Genomic DNA, 12,861 nt, shown 5'->3' on the forward strand with positions numbered 1-12,861 from the left:
TAGTCAGGGGAGATTCAAATGCTGCCCAGCTGAGTGACTGCACAAGCTCACAGGGAACACTAATCTCAGTTCCAGGAATAACTGTACCTCTGTACTCTCTTGCCTCTGAGTACACCGCCCCAAACGTTAGGCCTGCAGTTTTCCCACTCTTAGACTAGGCCCTACAGTACTCTGTGTCTACTGTTCTTACCTTGCACGTCAGATTGAGTTGGAAGTACATGTAGTTCTTTCCTTTGGTTGTTGTTGACCGGTGGGCTACACTGATTGGACAGTCCTCATTAAACGAAAGCATTATTATTTCACAGTTGGAACAAAGAATTAAAGAAAAAAGATTTTATGACAACAGTCTACATGCATGTCTATCTTATCTAAAAGGCACACCATCCCTGTTGGTAACCTAGGCAGGCCTAATTTATTGAGACACTTTAAGCATGTGCCTGTGTCTCTGTCTGGTCCTCCTGCTCCCCCTACCCCATGAAAGAAGAAGAGTGTATCCTTTTCAACTGACAGAGCTCGTATATTCTTCACTGTGCCCGACAAGCTTTGGCCCATCTGGGCAAAAAAAATCAGCCTTGTAGGTTGGCTAGAAAGGAGATAATCTTTAAAACTAATCATTCAGGTATTGTTCCTTAAACCAAATTGTCAACTGAGGGGAGCTGTCTTAAGTCATTTTTAACCTTTCTTCATGTTTCTTCTGCTAGCCCCCTCTTATTCTAAATCAATATTTCCATATAATACTCATCCCAATAGCCAGCTCAACATGTAGTATTAATAAATTACAAAAATGCTCCAAATCCATATTCATGAATGGAAGAGGATACAATTATTAATGTATACACATGAATATACCCTTATTTTTTCTGTGCGTTTGTAAACAGATGATCAGCTACATAATCGTAGGGTTCTATGTCAACTTTCCAGGTCAGCGGACAAAAGATCATGATAAGCATGTACTTTATTCCATATTTAAATCTAAGCCACCATCTGATTAGGTCTACACTAGTATTCTTTTTAAACTATTCAACTGCTGCTTCTACTGCTAGTAGAAGTGGTGAGAGAATTGGAATGGAGACGGTGCAGACGATCACCACATTGGAACCATCATGTAGCATAGGCATCATCTCAGCAGAGTCAAATAACATAGTGGATGTAAAAGGACTTGCCATTATTTAGGGCTAAGACTAGTTTCCAAGTTTGGAGACTTATGGCATCCTCCACAGCTGCTCAGCCCAAGAATCCTGCACACCTTCCAGAGCTAGACTTCCACATAGGATCTTACCGTGGAGCAATCCATTGAATTTAGGATGAGTTACTCTTGATGGGAATAAACTGAAGAATTCAGGCCTTTTTGCCTCCAGAGATTTCAGTGCTCAGACCTAATAGGATCTTTTGAAAACTAAGTTAAGATAAGAACAGCCATACTGGCTCAGACCAAAGGTCTATCTAGCCCAGTACCCTGTCTGCTGACAGTGGCCAATACCAGATGCCCCAGAGGGAGGGATCACAACAAATAATCCTCACGTGATCCCTCCCATCACCTATTTCCAGAGAAATACTTTGGCATTGTGTTCAGTTGTACAGTAACATCCAGCCCTGTACACTTTGTTCAATAGCATTGCTCATTCTTTATCTTCATACCAAGTCATTAGTGTACTGAAGGACCTCAGAAATCTGAGACAAGATATTTTGTCTGCTATGATATCCAATCATATATGCCGGCTATTCAGATTTGCGAAGGATAATTCCTATTTGTTAACAAAACATTTACTGTTTTTGAACTTTGTCCATCTACAGATGTTTCTGTCTAAGGTAGTTCATTAGAGTTAGGAGTGCCCAATTTCTCTCATGCTATCCTAGCTATATATTGGTACTTATGTACTTTCTCACTCAATGTTGGCAAACATTAAGAATTTTCAACTGGCTGCTCAGTGAAGTATTTTCTTTTCCAGTGGTTTGCTTAGCACAAAGAGGGGCTAAGGCCCTGGACAGATGGGTGTTGATTCTACACTTTTTAATATTGAGAAATAAAAAAAAAAAACCTCAACATTTTCAGTAGTTTTTTATTCTGTGTGCTCAACATTTCTAAAAATCTGGCCTTAAGTGTCTCAATCTGGGCACCCACAATTAAAGTCCACTTTTGAAAAGTTTGGACTTGACTAATAAATGATGCCCCACAACACACATTATCCAGGCATATTATCAGTTCATTGTGCTGCTGTGTAGCCCAAATATAGAGCACCCTGGATTCAGAAGACATTTGCAGGACTGATTATTATTAAACAGATGAGTATGTCTAACTGACACGAAGCTTAAAAACCAACAGTTAGGGTAGAAGGACTATCTACACTAGGGCCTGGTTTATTAGTACCAGTGGAGATAATAGATAAGGCTTAAATGTTTAGTCAAGAAAACAACGAGAGCATGTACTGGAAGGCACATGGCAGGTAATCTAGACACAGCAGTACAGCAACGTGACCAGTCTCCTGCCAGAAAGGGGAATTGTTGCCTCAGCTGCACACCCAGAATTCTTTGTCTCAGCCTGGGAACCTGTCTCTGTTCCCAAACATGGATATTTTTACTGGCATCAAGATGGAACTAAAGGCACAACATGGCCTAAGAAAATCCTGCCAGTGAAGCTCTGTTCTGTTTTCTTTTTCAATCCTTCCAGGGACAGAGCAATCCTGGAAGTGCCGATCACCCTTGCTTGCATTGAAGCCAGTGAGAACTGGAGCACTCAGCACTGCATAGAATCAAGCCCAGCATTTCTGACCTTGAAAGTAAGAGGATAGATTTCTTCTGTAATTTCAAAATGAATCTACCTTTAGCACCAAAAAAAAATACCATAACATTTATGAAAATAAAGTAACTTTTCTAGGTGAGTGGGTTTGTTATTTTGAGATGGCACTAACATGATTATAAAGTCAGTTGTGTCAGTTTACGGGCCCAGCAAGAGACTTTGATTTGGTAGAGTGTCTATTAAAAAGGGCTCATTAGGGTCCCTTCTCTCCCTTCCTCACCACACAGAAAGGCAAGCAACCCAATTTCCATAACCATATCTGCCTCCTCTGCAGCCATCACCAGAGAAAAAAACTCTCCATTTCATCACTTTGTCTTACTGAAGTTTGATACTTCTAGTCCTCAGGTTATGTCAGACATATGCTGGGACGAAGAGGGCAAAATAGAGCATCCTTAGGGCCTCTGAATACTACAACCTAATTAACCAAAGATGTCACTAAAGGGAGTCTCCCACAGTGACTGAATTCACCCATTCCAAACCACTGCAGACCAGAAGCAAAGAGACTGCTGCCTCAGTCCTCCCTTAAACTAATTCACTTAAGTCCTCTTTTAAACCTTTCCTTTTTCCTATTATTGTAGCCTGGTTGTCTCTCTAAGAAGTCTTGTACAGGAGGTGGTGGCTTAGTGTGATGAGGAGTATGACAGCTATGATTTATTGGAACATAAGGATTGGTTCAGACTTCCATCCTTCTGTGGTAAATTGAGTATATAATATGCAATTTTTGTTGTACACAAGACCTTACAAATAAGGCCCTAATCCCTTACTGTAGCCAGTCAAGTTCCCATGGTTCGGTGCATGTAAGGGATTTGATCTGTTGGACTTGGCACAATTTCACCTTTCCTGAGATGGTTACATTTCACTCATACCTGGTAATTCTCTGTCTTAATTTAAACTGTTTACTCTGAAGCCTAGTGATGATTTATCATAGTGATATTACTCACTATTTCAGTACTGATCATATTAAGCAAAACACACCAGCTTCACTGGAATTGTTGATAGAGTCTGAGTGTTACTATTCACTTTCCCTAATATAAGCCCTGACTGTACCCACCTCTGTCTTTCCCCTTAATGGTTTGACACAGATGATGTATAAAGATTTCCATGTGAAAATAAGTGGCACTGTGTAGTGTGCAGCCTCCAGAAACATGAAAGTGATAGGTCTGAGTCCAGTATATTTGTTTCATCATGAGTAATCTCTACTGTATATTTGAGAGCATTTGTGCATCTGTCTGTTTGTCCATTCCTGAGTTCATTTGTTCAACAACTCCTCCTAAACTGCAAGGCTGTGTCTACACTGCACCCCTTTTCCGGAAAAGGGATGCAGATGAGACAAGTTGGAATTGCAAATGAAGCGGGGGATTTAAATATCCCCCATTTCATTTGCATAAACATGGCTGCCGCTTTTTTCTGGCTCAGGGCTTTGCCGGAGAAAAGTGGCAGTCTAGACGGGATCTTTCGGAAAATAAAGCCTTTTCCAAAAGGTCCCTTATTCCTGATTTTAAGAGGAATAAGGGACCTTTCGGAAAAGGCTTTATTTTCCGAAAGATCCCGTCTAGATTGGCGCTTTTTTCCGGCAAAGCCCCGAGCCGGAAAAAAGCGGCAGCCATGTTTATGCAAATGAAGCGGGGGATATTTAAATCCCCCGCTTCATTTGCAATTCCGACTTGTCTACACTGCACCCCTTTTCTGGAAAAGGGGTGCAGTGTAGACACAGCCCAAGGGTATGTCTATACTTGTAGCCTATTTCAGAATAGGGCTGCGATTTAAATATCCCGTGCATGATTTGCATCTTCCCGGCCAGGCACTTTTTTTTTTTAAATTTACAAGCCCGGAATAACTGCCCGCGTCTAGACACGGCAGTGAAATGGGCGTTTGAAATAAAGCCGTATTTCAAACTACCTATTAAACCTCATTGCAGGAGGAATAAATTTTTAAAAAATGGCGCCCAGCCGGGAAGATGCAAATCAAGCGCGGGATATTTAAATCCCGGGCTTGATTTGCAATTCCAAATGCCTACATTTGCAGCCCTATTCCGAAATAGGCTGCAAATGTAGACATACCAAGAGCTAGGAGCACCAAATTTGGTAGGTAGCTTCCTCTTACCATAACTTAAAGCAAGGTCAGGGTTTGGCTGTACCAGAATACATGACGTGATTGTTTCTCATCCAACATAAAGAGAGGAGTGTGATATCATGGACAGTTATGCCTCAGAATGACTTCAGATCAAGTCATTCCCTAATCCCAGGGAGCAGCTGGCCACATGGTCGCCACTACCCCAGCCACTCTCCAGGGAGCAGCTGGCCAGCAAATTGCATGGCCACCCACCTAATGCTGACTCCAAGGAACAGCTGGCCAGCACCCCCACACCCTGCCCTGAACCCTATCCTCACCTCCCAAACCTGACTCTTGCACTCTCTCAAACTCCCAGCATCCTGCCCTGAGCCCACTACATCCCCAAGATCCAGGCCTGACTCCTGGCATCCCCATACCTCTAGCCCCTTGCCCTGAAGGGCCCAAGCAACGCAAGATAAGTCTTCCAGTCCACTATATATCAGAGGTTTTTTTTTTCCTGTTTATTCAAGAAATCCTCCTAAATAGTAAGTGCTAGGACCACCAAACTTGGTATGCAACTTCCTCTTATAACTAAAAACTCCATAAGGGGTTGCTTGTGTCAGAAGACAGGGATGTGCCTGGAATGGGATTGTGTCTCATAAAACCATACAGAAAAAGAGAATCCCCAGCCAAGTAAAAGGGACTGACGGGGGGGGGGGGGGGGGGGGGGGGAAGGGGGTGTCTCCCCCCCCCCCCCCAGACTGCTCCAACCCCAAGCCTCCCTCCTCCCAGGCACCCTTTAGGGAGGGGGGCAGAAGCTTCCTCCCCAGTTTGTATGGGAACATTGCTGTCTGTTCCCCTTCATCAGGGAGCCAGGCCAGTAGTTCACAGTTTGATTCATTCCTTACTCTGGCTGGGGAGCACAGAGGGCAAACGAATCTGGACCTGTCCCAGCCAGGGGACATGCACCTCTCCTGTAGCTGTTCCCCCCCTTGGTGCTGCAACAGCCATCAGTGAATACTAGAACAGGAAGATACCTTGAGAGGTCATCAAGTCCAGTCCCCTGCCCTCAAGGCAGGACCAAGCACCATCAAGATCAGGGCTGGGCAAAATATGGCCCAGGGGCCTGATCCGGCCCACAGACCCCCGCCCGTCACCCCCACCACACAGTTGCCACAGTTTAAAACACAGTCCCTGCAGCTCTCTGCTTTGCAGCGAGGGGGAGGCTTCATGCAATCTCCCCAGCCCCCCAGCCCAATCCTCAGCTCCTATTGGCCAGAAACAACTGGCCAATAGGAACTGACCCCAGCCAATTTCTCAGTTCCTATTGGCTGGGATCAGCCAGCCAATTGGAGCTGAGAGATTGGCCTTAGAGACTGGGGCAGTGCAAGCCTCTTCCCCCACCCAGACTTGAAAGCCACCTGGAGGGGGAAGTCTGTATTTTCAAGTGGGCTTGGGCTGCAGCAGGAAGGAAGCCCAGCCTGCTTTGGGGTGCTGCAGCCTGCTCACCAGGAGACACTTAGGTAAACTCCTCCCAGCCAGCACCTGCCTCCGGCACCCCAGCTCCCTCCCCCAGATCACCATGCCCTAGGTGACAACTCCCTCCCAGACCTGGTATCCCCTCTATACCCCTCCCCCGGGCCAGAATCCTCTCCTGGACCCACACTCCCTCCCTGACCCTACACCTCAATCCCCTGATCCAGGTCACAACCCCCTCCTCTACCCAGCCTCAGACCCTACACCGTCTCCTGAACCCCAGTCCCTTACCCCATGCACCCTTCTGCAGCCAACCTCCACCCTGCACTCCCTCCACAGAAAACTGCAGCCCTTGACCACTTTCCAAAACTTTGGAGTGCCCCCCCCCCACCAAAAATTGCCCACCCCTGTCTAGACATCTACCAGGGATGATCTACCAAACCTGTTCTCAAATATCTCCAGATTCCACAACCTCCCTAGGCCAGCGTTTCTCAAACTGGGGGTCACGACCAACTTACAGGGGGGCGGGGGGAAGGTCGCAGCGGGATCCAGTTTTTTTTTTTAATTTGTCTCTCCCCGCAGGCTCCGTCCAGAAAACACACACACACACACACACACGAAATACCAGACGGAAGCCCGGTGGGGACAGTTTTCCCTTACCTTGTCTGGCAGGGGTAGGGGGCGTGAGGAGTGCTGCAGAGCCTAGTGAAGGGGGGGCATGAGTGGGCAGTTGCTGGGTGCTGAAAGAACTGGGCTTCTTTTAAAAAAGAGAAGATGGAGAGGGTATATGACAGCAGTTTTCACATATCTAAAATATTGTGAAGGACCCAAGCAACATGGGGTAAGTGCTAGTAGCCAAATAAACTGCAGAAACTTAGCAGAGGCAACATGCAGCAGTAAAGGTATTACTGCTGTAAGTGGCTGATTATTTGACTTCACAATAGGCATGTATCATCTCATAATTACATAACACCGTTAGCTAGTCCTGCTACAACTGAAGGGATGCTATCAATCTGAAGTGTAATCAGTGCCAAAAAACTGAACCTGAAGCTACTTTTAATATTAGACCTTTCCCAAAATTCTCATGCGAATGTGTGATTTTACAGTCACACTTGAACAAAACAACTCTCACCTTTTGCTTTAGGAAAGGCCTATACAAATAGCAGGGGTGGGGGGGGGGGGGAGGATTTACTGACTAAGCAGTGAATGACTGTACATAGGAGACCAGATTCTCCAAGGTGCTCAATCAGATTGTCAGAAGAAGCAGAAGTGTCCACAATGGGAGTAAGGCGATGAAGATTGTCAAAGAGTTCCCATTTTCACACTACACTCATTGCTCTGAACGTGAACTTCTGGGCACTCAGCACTTTCAGAAAATGTGTTAGACCTCTTTGGAAATAATGCTGTCTCATCCCCCCCCTCCTCCCCCCCCCCATTTATTTCAAGTTTTCTTATCCTACTCATAACTCTGGTTATCTGAAGAAGCCCTCGAAAGCTCATGATACCATCTGCATGTGTTAGTCTATAAAATGCTACCAGACCATTTGTTGTTTTTTTCCTGGAACAGACTAACTTGGCTACCCCCTGAAGCTCTGGCAATCTGGCATCTCTCCAGGGTGCTGAGCTTTGCTGAAAACGCTGGCCAAAGCCCCATCAAATGCAGAACCCAAATAAGCAGCCCTGAAAAACCAAAGCATTTCCCCCCCCCCCCATCTTTTAATTCTAACATCCATAACTGCTCCTTGTAACAAATCAAAGGTAAAATATTTTAAGAGTATTTTATAGATTTTTATCGTCAGAAGGGGCCAATATTATCTAGTCTGACTGCATAACAAGATGAAGTGGGTATGACCTTGAAAAGGGACAGATCAGGTTTTTCGAAGGCTACATCTTGTATACAATGAAGATTCACACAGCAGCCTTCTGCCTGTTCATTTCCACCTAACTAGGGTTGATATATCTGTGTTGAATACACATTTTTCAGGGGTACAGAGTTGGGTGGAAGTGACAACTGTTGCTCTTAGTTTTGATCCTACACTTTGCAGCCGGAAGACTCGTTTATGGAGAGATGTGCACTCTTTGCTGATTGCCAAGGAGTACCTCAAGGCTTAGCTGGTTCCTGAGGGGAAAGCGGCAGCATTAAGGAAGATGGAAGCGGAGGCGATCAATGTTGCAGCTGTTCTAATAGGTAAAAGGGGCCACTCATGACTATTTTAATAGGGGTGCATTTTGTCCCAAAGGTTAGGGGCATGCCTTCTATATACATATTTAGGGATTAATTTTCCTCAGTGCACAAAGAGTTCACACTCTTGTGAGCCTTGAGACTCACCCAGGGCCGATCCAAAGGCTACGGAAACCAATAGAAAGATGCCATGTGCACTTAAATAGGCTTTGCATCAGGCTCCAGACAGCAAAGAATTTTTTTCCCCCAAGCAAAAATTTTAAAATAGCTGGATTGAGTGTAGCCAGATTGAACAGTAGAAAGGATTACACCAGTAATCTTGTACAGCATGTGCAAGGGTGCAGCTAAACCCTCTTGACCATAGGATTTATCATCAGAGGGATGCTGATATATCGAGTGCAGTGGCATTAGCGGACACCGTGGTCAGGCTAGGTACGAGTTGTAATTCATGTGCTATGCATTCCCATTCAGCTACCCTATAGAAAATGCATTTCAAGGCTGAGCAAAGTATACTAAGTTACCAACCACTCCTAAGGTTTCTTTAAAAATAAAATAAAAAAACAGTAGCTCACAGACATGGTATCCTTCACAATTCTAGTTTCTCTCCGAAGCTAAGAGTCCCTCTGGCACCAAAACCAGCGGTGTTTGCTTAAATGAGGGGGAAGTCTATGCAAGAAGTACACACAGCACTTCAGGGACTTCTTGCACAACAGAGGTAGGGCTGCTCATAAGAAAGCCTCCTATTTTCTGTCAGGGGAGGATTGGGGGGGAAGATTCCTCAAGAGCTTAGGTTGAAATAGCCTCCATGGAACAGCTTTGTAGCCTTTCCACAGCTGGGAGAGAAAGTCTCTTGTCCCTCCTCAATATGTTTTCTAGCAGAACGTTGCTGGTTTCATAAGTTGTTTCTAATGTCCTGCATTCAGCAAAGCATTTAAGCACGTGCTTAAATTCCACTGATTTATACCAGGTTTAAGCATATGCTCAGGTGCTCTGCTGAATGGTAGCCTATGTACACTTATAAGTGCAGACAGTAGATTACAGGATAACTCATGATCTTTACTTGTTTTATGGGGCCCAAAACAGCAGAACACTGTAGCTCTAAGTATCCCTGCTCAAGTTAAAAAACCCAACATGTTATAAACTCTGTGCAGGTTGATGTTTTCCCTTAAAGTTCCTTTTCTATGGTTTGCAGCAATACTCAGCTGTTTAAAAGAGGGCTAAGCTAGCATAGCAGTATACTAATCAATATTAATAGAGATGGGGGAGGGATTAGCATGACCTTCTTAAAACCATAGTGGCTCAGACTGTCATGAAGCCACAGAGGAGAGAGCAACAAAACGGTAACAGCATGTGACTTCAGTAGCTTTTCATTTGTTATGCTTGTGAATATTGACTTCTGTTGCTTCAGTTCAGACTGCAATAAAAAAAATCAGACAGTTTCAAGGAAAGGATAAGGAATAATTTTATCTTCATTCTCTGGGCCAAATCCATCCACGATGGAAGGTCCATTGAAGTAAATGAAATTACATACGGGATGAATTTTATCCTACATTTTTATTTTTAAAACCAGCATTTAGCACAGGAGAGTGTTGACAGGTAAAGTGTTTAAGACAGATACATTTGCTGAATTTATTTTAAAAAGGAAAGTAATAAAAAAAACCTCTGAGCATGCAACTTGAATACTGAGTGCAAGAGCATTTTGTGAAACAGTCATCCTATTGTTAAGCACAGTTTTTCATACTAGCAAAGGCAGAATTGTATCTGTATATTTAAAGTGTGCTTCTGGGAAGTGGAAGCTTTTTGTTCTTTAATTCTAGTCAGTGGGAATTCAGATTTGCTCTTATTGGATTCATGCTTCACTGTTGGTTTCCTGGTAGCAGCCATTCTAGAAAATAGTAAGTGAGGATGATTTACTGTATATTTAATGAAAGGCAGTATATTAAAGTCTTGATGATTTTAAAGTTACAGACTAACCCAGTTACCCCTCAAGTAGTCCTACGGCACCTGAAAGGCTAACAAAAATATATAGTATAGCTTGTCACTCTTACATTTCCTTATACGTTTATTCAGGGACCATTATAACTTCCCCTCTTGCTGAAAAATTCTCTCAAGACACTTCTCAGGCTGTTTCACGTTAGATTGATAATAAGAAGTCAGCTTTACATTTTTTGAGCAGAAAATGTTTTACAGATGGTGGATCTGGCACCAGCTAATAAAGCCATGGAGATGTTTCTTTCCTGTGTCAGAAACTAGCATACCTGACAAACCAGATTTTGCAGAAAGTGAAATGTTTGACAAGACTAAACTGAAGGCAGGAACCAGAGTGTGAGGGGAGGGGGGAAAATCCATTGCCCACTAAAGACAATGAGCGCCTCTGACGTTTGACGCAAGGCATTCAGCAGACAGTGTATTTCACTTAATATACCAAGTCAACACCTATCAAGGGGTTAAAGGCCAAAATCTCTCTCCTGATGTAATTTTTAAATGAGAGGAGTTACACCAGGGATTAAGTTGGCCCTCTGACTATACAAATCATTACGGATTTTATGTTGTGTCTGCACTGGTGTCTGGCTACTTACTGTGAGGCTGTGTCTTATTGGAGAAGGAAAAGGAAACATTCCTGGTTACCTCGAAAGGAGCAGCATCAGCCCCCTCTGGGCAGAACACATTTTGGCAGACTCTCAAAAAACAGATAGATATGTGGATTCAGTTGTAAAGCCCACACATTGACTAGACTGCCTAGGTTCCCAAAGGATGCACACATGCAATCTGATCATGTGTTAGCAGCCAGCATTGCCCTCTCCTGGCTACCGTGTGACGGACTTGCTCCAGTGTCATTCTCTCGCTGCAGATGGAAGAAGCCTAGATTCTAGGTGGGACCTATGCACACCCTCTGCTAATTAGCAGTGTTCTTTAGTTCAGTGCACGTATGCATCTTTGGACTGTTACAATGGCAGCCATGGTGCACTCCTGCCTCCTCCTCTAAAGAAAGCCAGTCACCAAGCTCAGGCAGAAAAGTAACCCCGGTCTCCCCTTTTGCAGGGAGTGTCCTGCCATCCCCCTAGCAGCATCCAGAGATGCTAGGGTTGTGCCAGACTTTCTTTTAGCAGATGTGCTAAAAGACCTGACGTGCTGGCACACTAGTGCTAGCCACCACCTCAGGCTTAATCCCACCAGCCACACACCAGAATCCTGGCCATTCGTCTCCACACTGCAGTTGTGGCTCAGTTGCACGAGGAAGGAAGGTTTGTATACTGCATCCTCCATTCTGCGAGGCACTGCTTTATGCCAATACAGGGGGTCTGGGGAGGAGATTTAAAGGGAAGGAGGAATGCCCAGTGGGTCTGTGACTGCCAAGCTGCATAAAAGGGGAGTGGCTGGGACTGGCCTCTTCTAACAGGGGCTGTCCCTGCCTAATAAGAGGATTACAGGCAGTCCCCGGGTTACGTCAGTCCGACTTAAGTCGGACCCCTAGTTACGAACCGGGGGGGCCCGCTAGTGCGGGATGCCTCCCCCACTGTCACCGCCTCCCCCCAGCAGACCCGGGGGACACGGAGCTAGCGCCCCCACCCCTCCCCAGCAGACCAGGGAGACGCGGAGCGGCTTTTCTCGCCGCGGAGGATGCGGGTGGCAGGACCGCCGAGACGCGCCACGGTCCCGCCGCCCACGTCCTCCGCAGCGAGAAAAGGCGCTCCGCGTCTCCCTGGTCTGCCGGGGCGGGGAGGAGGGGTACACTAGCGGCTTTCCTCGCCAACGCCTGGGGTAGAGCAGCTGGGGGGCTGCCGGGTTGGTCCCACAGCGCCGAGGTGCGGTGCTACTGGACCAATCCAGCAGCACCCCAGCTGTTCTGCCCCAGGCGTCCCCAAGTCAGCCGCTGCTGAAACTGATCAGCGGCTGACTACAGGAAGCCCGAGGCCCGACGTGCGGCGCTGCAGGGACCTACCCAGCAGCACCCCAGCTGCTCTGCCCCAGGCGTGTCCGATTCAGCCGCTGCTGGTCAGTTTCAACAGCGGCTGAATCTGGACGCCAGTTCCGACTTACATACAAATGCAACTTAAGAACAGAGATTCCCTGTGCAAAGCAACAGGCACCCTAGTCCACAAGCCATACAAAGAAATACCATGAGCCCTATAGGAATGGAAAGGCATCCACTTCATATCAGGAGAAAAGGCCCCGAGTTTTGCTGAATTGTGTCCATCTTGCAATATGAATAAACTTCATGCTGAATTTCACCTTCTCTCCGGAGATACAAGTAGTACTGCCTCCAGAGGTGAAAGGAAAGTGTGCTAATTCACTACAAAGCCCAAACCCTGTAGATTTTGCAGTCACTAGGAGCGTCACTCACAAAAACAGG

At 45.6% G+C, this 12,861-nt stretch overlaps 2 protein-coding genes across 5 annotated transcripts in view; one reads left to right on the forward strand and one right to left on the reverse strand.

The window, feature by feature from the left end:
- The window catches only part of FAM13B (family with sequence similarity 13 member B), a 103,200-nt gene that overhangs the window by 88,754 nt on the left and 1,585 nt on the right, over nucleotides 1-12,861 (reverse strand). The window lies entirely within an intron of this gene.
- WNT8A (Wnt family member 8A) overlaps nucleotides 1-12,861 on the forward strand; it is a 41,721-nt gene that overhangs the window by 3,007 nt on the left and 25,853 nt on the right. For 2 of the 4 annotated variants that reach the window (XM_075900466.1, XM_075900468.1), the window contains exons 2-3: nucleotides 2,669-2,777; nucleotides 8,371-8,513. The gene's annotated coding sequence lies outside the window, so the exon portion shown is untranslated. The remainder of the gene's footprint in view (nucleotides 1-2,668; nucleotides 2,778-8,370; nucleotides 8,514-12,861) is intronic. The other 2 variants (XM_075900467.1, XM_075900469.1) reach the window with 1 other exon arrangement.

The sequence above is a fragment of the Pelodiscus sinensis genome, chromosome 17 (genome assembly GCF_049634645.1).
Source record: "Pelodiscus sinensis isolate JC-2024 chromosome 17, ASM4963464v1, whole genome shotgun sequence".
Lineage (NCBI taxonomy): Eukaryota > Metazoa > Chordata > Testudines > Trionychidae > Pelodiscus > Pelodiscus sinensis.